The sequence below is a fragment of the Dendropsophus ebraccatus genome, chromosome 1 (assembly GCF_027789765.1).
Source record: "Dendropsophus ebraccatus isolate aDenEbr1 chromosome 1, aDenEbr1.pat, whole genome shotgun sequence".
Taxonomy (NCBI): domain Eukaryota; kingdom Metazoa; phylum Chordata; class Amphibia; order Anura; family Hylidae; genus Dendropsophus; species Dendropsophus ebraccatus.
In genome coordinates this window covers 21,122,340-21,136,787 of record NC_091454.1, presented here as the reverse complement: position 1 = coordinate 21,136,787, position 14,448 = coordinate 21,122,340, and the positions used below count along the sequence as shown (strand labels likewise).

The following is a 14,448-nucleotide window of genomic DNA, read 5'->3' as shown; positions in this document are numbered from 1 at the left end:
TGACAGTGTATGAACATAGCCTAAAGGTCCTCCATAGGTGGTGTACAACTTATCAGAGTTATAACCAAGTGTTGACTATTAGCGATATGGTGTTGCCCCTTATCCTTATACTATGCTACCCATGCTGCCCAATTCTGCACAGTATTAACTTTATTTGCCAACAAGTTGAGATCATATCACGAAATTCTGTTCTTTTGGTATCATCCTTACTGCAGAACCAACAAAAATTACCAGAATGTGTATATAGCCCTTCAGGGGTGGGACAAATTCTCTAGGTACCAAAAGCAGGGGTTTAAAATCAGTGGGGGTGGAGGGGATATGCTTCACAGGTTTGCTTCAACTCTGCTATGGATGCATGTTGTGCCTGCATACTTAGCAACAAATGAAAAGGCAAAACCAAGACACTTAAGCCCCACCCCTGAACAGCCTGAGAAACGCCCCCGAGGACCTGGTAACAGAGCCAAATGCCAATATTTGTTCCTGTGTATGTCATTCCCATAAATATATATCAGCTATAGACGGAAATGTTAAAAAACTTACAAAACCCCCTCCCCCCACTGCCTTCCTCTGCCTACCCCTCATCCCAACCTTGGTTTCTAAGCCGTGACAGCAATTTAGCTTCCCTACTACATATTCCAGTGTTCCATTGCTTGTAGTAACAGCAGAAATCTGATATGGAAGCATCTGTGCTGTCACTACTACAAAAGATGTCACGGAAAAAAAAAAAAAAAAAACTCACCGCCAAAGCCCGCTCAGTTGTAAACGGAGTTGAAAGAAGACCCTGGTTGACGGAAAATACATCGCTTCCTGCGCTCTATTTCATTTGCTGACATAAACTGCGGCTCCGGCTGATTTATTTTAAATAGTTAACCCAGCCGAGATGTTTTGGCATTACAAGCGTAATAAAAAACGCTTCACATTGAAACAGATTATATTGGGAAATAAGTGAGATAAAAATGCCAAAGTCTGCGTGTAAATTACTACGGCGACAATTGTTCCTCTAAATACTTAATAAAGATAGGAAGAGGGAAAAGAGAGAAAAAAAAAAGACTTTGTGTGGTATAATGGACTATACCCTATTGTGCAGGTACGGAGGGTGATGATGATGAAGGGGGGTGGGGTAGGGGGTCTACGCCGATTGTAGACAGAGTCGCCCTAGGAGATGTGTTTATTCCTTTTGCACCCAAATATAATAATTATCTGTTAATTGCCACCCTGTCTGGCGCTACGTGCCAACGTACACAATCCTGCCGTTTTGCTCCGTTCCTCTATAATCCACCTATTATGTTGACTAATTGACTTAGCTCGACACTGCACTGTTTCCTCCATTATCAGCTGCTGTCAGCCGCCGGCTCTCCCGGCTGCAGAGGAGGGGGGGACGGAAGGGTGGGCTCCTTTTGATTGATCACCGATAGATTGACATGCAGATTCATTTAATTAGAATCACCTCACTTGAGATATGAGAGAGAGACCAATAGACTAGGACTAATGGATCAGTTACCTAATGTTTCAGCTGCCAGAACGGGATGAAAAAAAAAAAAAAAAAAGACTTTGTGGTACTCTGGCATTCTTCCCAGGTCCCTTTGTAAATCTATCAGTGTAACCCTTCTTTGCTTTGAGTGCCACGTGAAGGGGTGACACGCTTATGAGGTCATCGTGCTGACCCGATGTCTGCTCGCGGGGCCTGGTTTCTCGCCTGATGCCACTCAGGGATGTGTATGGCATTTTCTTTACTTTAAGTGTTCTTAAATCTGCCCGAAACTCCTGATACCATGCTGCAGATACAATAGAGACTGACGACGGGGACCGACATCACATTGGAGTAAAATTATAAAAAGATGGGGCCTGCAGTATTCATTCAGACCCAAACCAGATCAATATATCACCCTCACACTGCTCCCTATCGAATAGACTCCCACTCATGGCCCTCTCTTACATAGGCTGCTATTCATGCCCCCCCCCTCTTTCACATAGACTGACACTCATGGTCCCCTCTCATAGTGACTTCCACTTATGGCCCTCTCTCTCATATAGACTGCCACTTATGGCCCTCTCTCTCATATAGACTGCCACTTATATCTCTCTCTCATATAGACTGCCACTTATGGCCCTCTCTCATATAGACTGCCACTTATCTCTCTCTCTCTCTCTCTCTCTCTCTCTCATATAGACTGACGTTTATGGCCCTCTCTCTCATATAGACTGCCATTTATGTCTCTCTCTCTCATATAGACTGACGTTTATGGCCCTCTCTCTCATATAGACTGCCATTTATGTCCCTCTCTCTCATATAGACTGCCACTTATGGTTCCCTCTTTAACATAGACTGAAATTCATGGCCCCCTCTCTTACCTAGAGCACCACTCATGCCACTTATAGCCCCCTCTCACTTAGAGTGCCACTCATGCCCCCCCTTTCACATAGACTGACACTCATGGCACCCTCTCTAATATAGACTTCCAATTACGGCCCCCCCTCTCATATAGCCCTCTGTAACATAAACTGAAATTCATGGCCCCCTTTCTTACTTAGAGTGCCACTTAAGGACCCCTCTCTTTCGCATAGACTGGCACCCTTTCTCATATAGACTTCCACTTACAGCCCCTTCTCATATAGAGTGCCACTCATGCCCCCCCCCCCCATATAGACTGCCACTCATGGCGCCCTCTCTTATATATACTGCCACTCCTGGCCCCCTCTCTCATACAGACTGCCACTTATAGCCCCCTCTCACTTAGATTGCCACTCATGGCGCCCTCTCTCATATAGAATGCCAGTTATGGTCCCTTCTCTAACATAGACTGAAATTCATGAGCCCCTCTCTTACTTAGAGTGCCACTCATGGACCCCTCTCTTTCGCATACACTGCCACTCATGGTCCCCTCCCTCACATAGACTGCCACTTATGGCCCCCTCTCTCATATGGACCGCAGCTTATGGCACCCTCTCTCTCATATAGACTGCCACTCATTGCCTCCTCTCTCATACAGACTGCCACTTATAGCCCCCTCTTGCTTAGACTGACACTCATGCACCCCTCTACACACAGACTGACACTCATGGTGCCCTCTCTCACATAGACTTCCACTTATGGCCACCTCTTTCACATAGAATACAACTCATGGCCCCCCAAAATCCTGCAGTTATGGTGGGTTTCTGATTGTTGCCAGCCTATGGGCAAGAATGGATTTTTTTTTTTTAATTTATTTAATTATTTTTTTTTTTAATTTCACGCCAGCCATATAATGTACAATAAATAAAGATTGCGGAGACGTCACAATCAGGAAGGTTGACATAGGCAAGATTGTTTCCTGGCGGCTGATAAAAGGGAACAACAGATCCTAGAAGACTGAGCAGCTAATAGACATGCCTAAGGTTTAGTACCGCTTTAAAAATATGCAATAAAAGAAACATGAAGCCATACAGTTATTTCCCAGAATGCACCAAATAAAAGCTGATGACATTATTCTGGTTTAGCCACTGGGATCACAAGGGGATCTTAGCACAATCCCAGAATGCTTTGAGGGAAGGTAGGATCATGACCCCGCTCACAGATCTGTCAATCAAACCCCTTCTCCTCCTCACTCGCCCAGATTCTTTGCACGATACAGAGATTCTATCAGACAGAGGCGTCATTCTAATACAGAGGATACAATGTCCAAATCGCTATCGAGAACAGAACGCTATGGAACACTTGTTCCATTTGTAGAAATGAAAGATTGCTTATTAAACAGGACGGCCTACCGTATGTAGGTATCTATCTGAGGAGAAAATGTCTGCCCCCTCTCCTCATGTTATAACCCAATCATAGAGAACATAATTACTGTTACATCTGGGGAATCAGAGGTGACCTCCTATCATATTGGGGGAAACAAGAAAATGATGGAGCTCTCAAAACTGATTCAGACCCCCGAATAGACCAAAAGGCCACTCTCATATAAACAGCTTCCCATGCTCACTACCAAATGGACTTGCAGTCATGGCCCCCTCTCACACAGACTGCCACTCATGGCCCCCTCACACATAGACTGCTACTCATGGCCCCCTCACACATAGACTGCCACTCATGGCCCCCTCACACATAGACTGCCACTCATGGCCCCTTCTCACATAGACTGCCACTCATGGCCCCCCTCTCACACAGACTGCCACTCATGTCCCCCTCTTACATACACTGCCACTTATGTCCCCCCTTTCACACAGACTGCCACTCATGGCCCCCCTCTCACATAGACTGCCACTCATGGCCCCCTCTCACATAGACTGCCACTCATGGCCCCCCTCTCACACAGACTGCCACTCATGCCCCCCCTCACATACTCTGCCACTTATGTCCCCCCTTTCACACAGACTGCCACTCATGGCCCCGCTCTCACATAGACTGACACTCATGGCCCCCTCTCACATAGACTGACACTCATGGCACCCTCTCACATAGACTGACACTCATAGCCCCCTCTCACATAGACTGACACTCATGGCACCCTCTCACATAGACTGACACTCATAGCCCCCTCTCACATAGACTGACACTCATGGCCCCCTCTCACATAGACTGACACTCATGGCACCCTCTCACATAGACTGACACTCATAGCCCCCTCTCACATAGACTGACACTCATGGCACCCTCTCACATAGACTGACACTCATGGCACCCTCTCACATAGACTGACACTCATGGCCCCCTCTCATATAGACTGACACTCATGGCACCCTCTCACATAGACTGACACTCATGGCACCCTCTCACATAGACTGACACTCATGGCCCCCTCTCACATAGACTGACACTCATGGCCCCCTCTCACATAGACTGACACTCATGGCCCCCTCTCACATAGACTGACACTCATGGCCCCCTTTGTCAAATAGACTGCCACTTATGGCCCCCTCTCACACAGACTGCCACTTATGGCCCCTCTCTCACATAGACTGCCACTCATGGCCCCTCGCTCACATAGACTGACAGTCATGGGCTCATGGCCCCTCTCTCACACATACTGACACTCATGGTCACCTCTTTCACATAGACTGACACTCATTGCCAACTCTTTCACATAGACTCTGACATAGACTGACACTCATGGCCCCCTTTGTCAAATAGACTGCCACTTATGGCCCCCTCTCACACAGACTGCCACTTATGGCCCCTCTCTCACATAGACTGCCACTCATGGCCCCTCGCTCACATAGACTGACAGTCATGGCCCCTCTCTCACACATACTAACACTCATGGTCACCTCTTTCACATAGTCTCTGACATAGACTGCTACTCATGGCCCCTTTTTCACACAGATTGAAACTCATGGCCCCCTTTATCACACAGACTGCTACTTATAACCCCTCTATCACACAGACTGACAATCATGGCCACCTCTTTCACATAGACTGACACTCATGGCCACCTCTTTTTCAAAGACTACAAAGCATAGCTCTCTTTTTCACATAGACTTCTACTTGTGGCCGTCTTTCTCACACCGACACTCATGGCCACCTCTTTCACATAGATTGAAACTCATGGCCCTCTATATCACACAGACTGCCACTCATAGCCTATCTCTCACATAGACTGACATTCATGGCCCCCTCTATCACACAGACTGCTACCTATGGCCCCCTCTCCCATAGACTGCCAGACATGGTGTTCTCACATAGATTTCCTCCCAAGGCTCCCCCTCTCTCACATAGACTGCTGCATATGGTCCTTCTCTCTCACATAGACTGCTGCTCATCAACATTTTTTTTTTACTTTTGTGGCAGAGTAGTTTTTACATTTATATATGCATGCATTAAATAAATCTGCAGTGTCTTGCAGTGAAAACAAGTTCCATGCATACACTGTGACGTGGCTGGAAGCCTTGCTGTTCACATTCATACATACAGGGTTAATATTACTATTACTACTACTAAGGCTAATAACACTTAACACACCCTCATATACAGAAAACGTATCATCCTCTACTCTTGTTCTTTTTTTGAATAATATCTGAAAATTAAAAAAAAACTGTGTGGAGCTGGAGCGCGGAGCGGAGCGGCGGACAGATGGTTATATTTACAGAGGGGAAGCATGTTGCTGTGTCAGTGTATATAATTATTTGCTCCAGTGCCAGCCTGTTGTTTTCAGATAAAGCGGCATAGCAGTTTAGGAATCCCCCCGCAGAATGTTCGCAGGATTCTCAGAGTTATGTAACATTAGCGTCTGTTACAGGCACGGACGCCAAATTTACTGAGGGAATTTTACGCTGTCAGCTGTTTTAAGGGCTTGTTCACACGGAGGGGGCTAAAAAAGTGGCGTTCGCTACTGCATCTCAGTTGGTGCATATTATACCAAAGGGCTTTCATAGGTTTCATAGGGACTAAAGGGAGTTGAGGAGGATGCTTGGATCCATGGGGGGGTGGAGAAGTAGTCAAACCCAGGCTCCATAAGAACATACCAGTTATACATGGCACATAGTGAGTTTTACTAATCTTACACCCAACATGTCAAGTTACACCTCTGACCTCATGGGAATTTATACTATAGAGGCCAGCCATGGTGCCCATGGCAAGAAGAGAATGGGAAGGGGATGTTGCGGGGGGGGGGGGCAACCAAAACCAGACTGTAAGGCTCTGAGATGTTGGAGAGGGATGGTATGAACCAGTAACAGTAGGGGCCTCCATATATGAATCCAATCGAGAACATTCTATCATACTAAATACATTGCTCCATACAACTTAAAGAGGTTATCTAGCCTCGGGATAGGCCTTAGATATTACATCGGTGGGGGCCTAACTCCGCCAGTCAGCTATATAATGGGTCAAGTGCTTTTTCCGGAGCTGCAGCCTTTTTTAATCTTGGTATCTGGTCGTCCTTGGCACTTCAATATACTGCAATATTGTCCAGTCGTAAGACTAGATCATCCATTTGATATGCCTGGGATAACACCTTTAATGTAATAAGACGCCATCTTGTTTTTAAAAAGTTTAGATTCTACTTTGACTAGCTTTGACTTTTTTTCTTCCTCTTCCGGAAGGGAGCTAATTTACATGCTTTTTCCCCATTGGCTGAAAATAAGTCTCTTCAAGAGAAACAGTACCTAAACTAAAATCTGTCCCTATAACTACCTAGTGGATCTCTCCAGTGGGACAAAAACCTCTAACCCCAGGCTCTTTCCATCTAGCATATCAGCCTTCCATTGGTGGTAAATATTGGGAAGATATCCTCAAAACATATATAGTAAATACTTTTTTTTAGGAAAGCCTATGTGTACAAATGCGTAAATGTTTCTGTATAATTGAATAAAAACCTGCCAGTCCAGTGGCGTAACCACCATGAAGGCAGACCACGCCACTGCTACGAGGCCCGTGCACTAAGGGGGCCTGCAGGTCTGGTCCTTTAACTGTCAGCGCTCTGACTGACAAAGCAAGAAGCCATTGACTTCCTACTGTATTGCACCTCCAGCCACAAGAGGCCGCTCTCTGCCCCATTACTTGTGTGGTTCACAGCTGGGAAAGAGAGGAACACTGGAAGCCTGTGCTGAGCCAGGTACGTATTTGTATGGGGGGGGTAATGGGTCCCCATGGCAAAAAACTGTACAAGGGAGTGGCCCATAAAACCTCAGGCCATGTTCACATTGCGAGAAACACATCGGCCGTTCTGTGACCTGGCCGGGTCACAGAATGGCCGTTGTTACTAAAGATCATCCCAGCTATGGGTAGGATCTACGAAGTGTACGCCAGAGGCATACGCCAGAGAAAAGGTGCAGATTCACCCCTTCTCCCTGGCGTACACCTCCCGTACGCCCAGCTCGCCTGATGGACGGGCTGGCAGAGCTTGCGGGCGCGTGATAAGGCGGGGAGGAGGCGTGGCCTCGCAGGCGTAAGTAATGATGATCTACACTCTACACCTGCTGTAGGTGTCCGTCTCTTAGTGTATCCTGCCGGGGGAAAGGGAGCGGGGCCTAATATAAGACCGGCGTACTTGTACGACGATCTTCATAAATCCCCCCCTTAGTGTTCATTCACGGACAACGTATGTTTTGTATAAATCACGGCCTTTGTTGCAAATTGTTGCACACATACATTGTGTGAACATAGCCTCATAGTCCACTGGATACTGAGAAAACACCCTTTCAGGATACAGTCGGCTTATGCACCTAAAGCAGGGGTGGGGAACCTCCGGCCCGCGGGCCGCATCCGGCCCCTGAGACCTCCCGATGCGGCCCGCGGCCCGCAGCTCCCCTGTGACACGCGCTGCTCTGGAGGAGGAAGGAGCCGGCGCACACAGCATCCTCCGGTGTCTGTGACAGCTGCCGTGCTGTCTGTGTCGGCTCCTTCCTCCTCCAGAGCGGCGCGTGTCTTCAGTCTCCTGCGGGCTGCGTGCGATGACGTCATTTCATCGCGCGCCGCCTGCAGGAGAAGACCGGCACAGAGGACCTGGGAGAGAAGAGGACCTGGGCAGCGTGGGAGCGGAGGTAAGGTGAGTGGGATGTTTATTTTTTTTTATTTGGGGGTTAAATAGGCTACCAGGGACATGACTGATGGGGGGGATAACTAGGCTACCAGGGACATGACTGATGGGGGTTAACTAGTCCACCAGGGACATGACTGATGGGGGGGGGGGGGATAACTAGGCCACCAGGGACAAGACTGTTGGGGGTTAACTGGTCCACCAGGGACATGACTGTTGGGGGTTAACTAGGCTACCAGGGACATGCCTGATGGGGGGGATAACTAGGCCACCAGGAACATGCCTGATAGGGGTTAACTAGGCTACCAGGAACATGACTGTTGGGGGTTAACTGGTCCACCGGGGACATGCCTGATGGGGGTTAACTAGGCTACCAGGGACATGACTGGGGGGGTTAACTAGGCTACCAGGGACAGGCCTGATGGGGGTTAACTAGGCCACCAGGGACATGACTGTTGGGGGTTAACTAGGCCACCAGGGACATGACAAATGGGGGTTAACTAGGCTACCAGGGACAGGCCTGATGGGGGGTTAACTAGGCTACCAGGGACATGCCTGATGGGGGGGTTAACTAGGCTACCAGGGACATGAATGAGGGATTAACTAGGCTACCAGGGACATGACTGATGTGGGTTAACTAGGCTATCAGGGATATACCTGATGGGGGTTAAATAGGCCACCAGGGACATGCCTGATGGGGGTTAACTAGGCTACCAGGGACATGACTGATGTGGGTTAACTAGGCTACCAGGGACATGACTGATGTGGGTTAACTAGGCTACCAGGGACATGCCTGATGGGGGTTAACTAGGCTACCTGGGACATGCCTGATGGCGGTTAACTAGGCTACCAGGGACAGGCCTGATGGGGGTTAACTGGTCCACCAGGGACATGCCTGATGGGGGTTAACTAGGCCACCAGGGACATGACTGATGGGGGGGATAACTAGGCCACCAGGGACATGACTGATGGGGGGGGATAACTAGGCTACCAGGGACATGGCTGGGGGGGTTAACTAGGCTACCAGGGACATGACTGATGGGGGTTAACTAGGCTACCAGGGACATGGCTGGGGGTTAACTACAATAGCAGGGGCACTAGGGGAACAATACCTTGCCTTGCCCTGGGTGCTGGAAACCCCCGCTACTGACTGCCGGGCACGGTATGCGGCCCTCAAATGATTTTATTAATGCCCGACCGGCCCTCGACATGGAAAAGGTTCCCCACCCCTGACCTAAAGCCTTCCTCAAATGACCCTAAATATATTAGTGTAAAGACAGTTCACACAACAATTTCCATGACCACCCCTGAGACTGTGTAATGTAGTATAATGGTGGTCACCAAAAGCCAATGTCCAGTGGTTGCTAGGCAACTACTAGGAAATCATTTGCAGATACATATATATGCTATACATTACATTTTTTATATACCCCACGTCAGCCATATTGCCATTGTCCTGACAATGATGAATCAACGTCGTACCGCGATATGACAGAGATCGAAATGATCTCACTTTGTGTTCGTTAACACCTTGTAATAAACAGGTCATTAGCCCTATGATCAGCGAGACATCAGGCTCCTTCCCCCGCTATGGAAACGATGAAGACAGCGACAAGACTCCGATGCGGCTGTTTGCTTCGTCTGCAGCCTTCTAAATCATTTATTAGGGAATTATGTGGGACTGCTGACTTAATGGCGCTGCCTATGAAGCTCCGACTACTTCCTGAGCATGGGAGAGCGTGATTAATTCCGGGAAAATGCAAAGGTCACCCTAATTGACATGACCTACGTAATTAAGCAATCTCTGTTTACACGTTGCGAGACGGCACTGCTGTGAAGATGGCACTCCTGACAGAATGTCGTTACAGGTCCAGAGATCAGGAGCCTCCCGCGTGTCGCTGCCACTCACCTACACAGATCTCTGCCCGCCGAGAACACTCACGGCCCGCCATCCTCCGAGACGCCGCTCATGACTGGAGAATGCCAGCATGGTGACACGGATCTAATAACAATAGCCATTTACTGGTAATTATACAGGTGCGCCAGCGCCGTGATGGTAATCTAGATTAAAAGCCGGAGCATGCTTCTAATATAGAATAACATTAATCATGGCCTGAAACAGACAGACCACCTTTTCATACTGACAACCTTAGACTAATAAGACTGGCGCTACCCAGAGACCTCATCCCCCCCGTCTCTGTTCTGCCGAGGAAGTGCAACTGGGTAATGAACAATTAACACTGTATCGGCCTTCAAGCCCTGAAGGTAATATAAATATAGCAGCTCCGACTGATGGAAAGGAATAAAATTCTTGAGCATTGACAGTAGATAAAACCGGGTCCTTGGGAGGTGAAGATGTAATAGAGATGGGGACCACCAGTCTGTCGCCCCCCATGCAAAGTATATCATTGCATGCTGTGACATAGGATATACCTGCGGCCTATATATTGTATAGAACTGGTCTGGCTAACATGTGCATGCAGTTTACCTACTCTCCTTCTATACTATGTTAGCCAGCCAGCAACAAGCTCTGTACTGGTGAGTGGCAAATACCAACTGGTAATGAACAAGTAACAGTGTATGAAGGTAATATATATAGCTAGCATCAAGACTGACGTTCTCGAATGCCAGTCATAAATTAGGCCTCGCCCCCTTTTCCTGGCCGGATTCACTAAGAGGTGCATGCCTTGACCCTGCACCCAGCGCACCAAATCTACACCTGCTTCCGGGTGCGAGCAGATGTAAATAATAAATAAGGCGCGGAAGGAGGCTACACCTCCTCCCCACCTTGCCACGCCTCCCCTGCCCGCCCATCAGGCGAGCGGGGCATACAGCAAGTGTACGCCAGGGGTAGGGGCGAATCTTCCTGGCGTACACCCCTGCCGGACCCTTTATAAATGTCCCCACTTGTGTCGGGGAAGGAAGGAGAACTGGTCCTTGGTAGGTCTATTTTGAGAAAGGGACAACCAATCTGTCACCTCAATGGACCCATGGGAATTATATTGTTGTGTCTTGTGACATAGTACATACATGCTGCCTATATATTGTGGGGATCTAGTCACTTTAAAGGATAAAATCTCTATGGCGTTCACATTGGGGAGATTTATCAAACATGGTGTAAAGTGAAACTGGCTCAGTTGCCCCCGGCAACCAATCAGATTCCACCTTTCATTTTCCAAAGAGTCTGTGAGGAATGAAAGGTGGAATCTGATTGGTTGCCGGGGGCAACTGAGCCAGTTTCACTTTACACCATGTTTGATAAATTTCCCCTATGGTCTCTATGTTTCTGTTTCCGTCTATACTATGCTAGCCAACCAGCAACATGCTCTGCACTGATGAGCGGCAAAAACTTGTGAACATCTTTCTAGGGATGTGTAATTTCCCATATTATAGTCATATTTCTATATTTTATATTTCCATACGGATGGTTTATTAAATCCCCAGTTATGTTCTTAGGCTTCTTAAAGGGGCTTTCTTTGATAAACAGCACCATATTTGCCTTATTTTGGTAGGTTCCACTCACTTCAATGGAACAGAGGAAAGGAGTGGTGCTTTTTTTTTTTTTTTTTTTAGGGGGGGGGGGGGGGGAGAAGCAGCCATGTTTTTTGAATCCTGGATAACCCCTTTAAAGGAGTGAAACATAGGCTTAAAGGGATGTTACTATCTATCTATGTATCTCCTATCTGTCTATCTATCTACTTTTATATTACAAAGTTATATACATTTATTAAAGTAATGTAAAAAAAAAAATAATAATAAAAATTAATGCATCCCCCCACTGGAATATCCCTTTAAATAAAACTCTGTACAAAGAGGGGTACATCTGATAGGGTGATAACCTTCCATTGCCCCTAATGCTGTATATGCTGATTGCATCCTTATAGAAATGCTATACACATTGATTAAGTACTAAATGCCCTATAAATTCCCAGTTAAGAACAAATTACATTTTTACAGGGAGCACCTTTAATAGTGCGCGGTAGTAATGGCACGTGGTAATGGAGTCAGTACCGGGGGGCCCTCCGCGTCTTCTCCTCCACTCTCCTAGAACCTTTTTACATTTAAAAAATGCATAGGTTGTGAAACGGAGCCAAATTACAAGCCATTCGCATGTAAGAGGAAGGGGGAATGGATTTTAAATGGACTTCAGATGATGTCATGCCCATTTAGACTGCCGCCACCTGCTTTGATCTCCTGCAAATTAAAATATTACTTTTTTTTGTTGTAGTTTGCAATTTAATTAACTGCACTAATTGAATTTTCCTAAGTGGCTGAACATGGAGGGAAAGTCTTCAATGTGTTATAGTCAGGGCCATTAGGGAATGTGGGCCGTGTCCTTAGGAAATCACCCTGGAAGGTGCACAGACTTATCTCTATCAGCTACTTTTTTCTCCGGGACACTTTATAGTAGAAACTTCGGATAGAATGTTATATAGAAAGGATGAAAAAAATAATATTTAAAGAATTCTGTGAATTAATAACAATAATACATTTTTTTTTATAGATAAAATAGTTAAAGGGGTTGTATATATATATATATATATATATATATATATATAATTCCCTTTTTTTTAAATCAACTGGTGCCAGAAAGTGCCATAGATTTGTGATTTACTTCTATTAAAAATTCTCAAGTCTTCCGGTACTTATCAGCTGCTGTATTTCCTGCAGGAAGTGGTGTATTTTCTACAGTCTGACACAGTGCTCTCTGCTGCCCCCTCTGTCCATGTCAGGAACTCTCCAGAGCTGTGGTGAATCCCGTTAGAAAACCTCTCCTGCTTTCCAGACTGGAAAGAATACACCACTTCATGTACTAGAAGACTTGAGAATTTTTAATAGAAGTAAATTACAAATCTATGGCATTTTCTGGCACCAGTTGAACTGAAAAAAATAAATAAAAATTAATTATATATATATATATATATATATATATATATATATATATATATATATATGAACAACCCCTTTAACTATTTTATCTATGATTTTTTTTTTTTACCGGAAGACTTGAGTTTTTATTAATAGAAGTAAGTTGCAAATCTCTGGCACCCGTTAATTTAAAAAAAATATATATTTTTTTTTTTTGGTGAACTACCTCTTTAAATCTATTGTTCTTAAACACTGATGGCCAAAGGCTATTCCTCTATCCTTCTTATATACAATTGGTTTTTCCGAGCATGCAATTTTTTTTTGATTGGGGAAATAGAAATAAGCCACTGCCAGAAAACAAAGGGATTGGGAGTAGGGATGGTCCAAACCCTACGAGGTTCGGGTTCGTATGAACCCGAACGCTCGACATCAGATTCCTGCTGTCGGGCCGCTCCGTGGAGCGGGTGGATACAGCGGGAGGACCGCCTGGAAAACTGGGATACAGCCTATGGCTATGGCTGTATCCCAGTTTTCCAGGCGGTCCTCCCGCTGGATCCACCCGCTGAGCGGGCAGACAGTGGGAATCACTACCGAGAGTTCGGGTTCGTACGAACCCGAACCAAACTCGGTTCGGACCATCCCTAATTGGGAGTTAAAATTTTACATGCTCAGGCTTTAAAAAAAAAAAAAAAAAAAGCCATCAAATGGCCAAAAGAAGACATTGTGGCCTTGGGCTATGTTCACACACTGTCAAAAAGCCGGACGTTTTTTTTGGAAGGCCATCATTTCTTGGTCGTTATTTTAAAACATTGGCCATTGTTTTAAATAAACAGCCGTTATTTGCCGTTAAATAACAGTCGTCTGATAAAAAGGCCATCATTTTAACCGTGTGAGAACATAGCCAGAGGCCACACTGTGTTATGTTGGCCGTTTCTTTGGATGGCCGTCATTGTGCGCCGAAATAACGTCTGTTATTTAAAAACAATAGCCATTATTTTTGGAATAACGGCTGTTGTTTTTCAAATATTGGCCGTTATTTGGGCGCGCAATGAGTCCTGAATAACTATGCGGACAGCCGTGGATCGCCATGGATTGCACGTGCGGCCCTTTGCTTCCATCATTTCTC

General features: G+C 46.3%; 1 protein-coding gene across 8 annotated transcripts in view; it reads right to left on the bottom strand.

Annotated features, from left to right (window-relative positions):
- The window catches only part of EBF1 (EBF transcription factor 1), a 312,968-nt gene that overhangs the window by 62,448 nt on the left and 236,072 nt on the right, over positions 1-14,448 (bottom strand). The gene's annotated exons all lie outside the window — the stretch shown is intronic.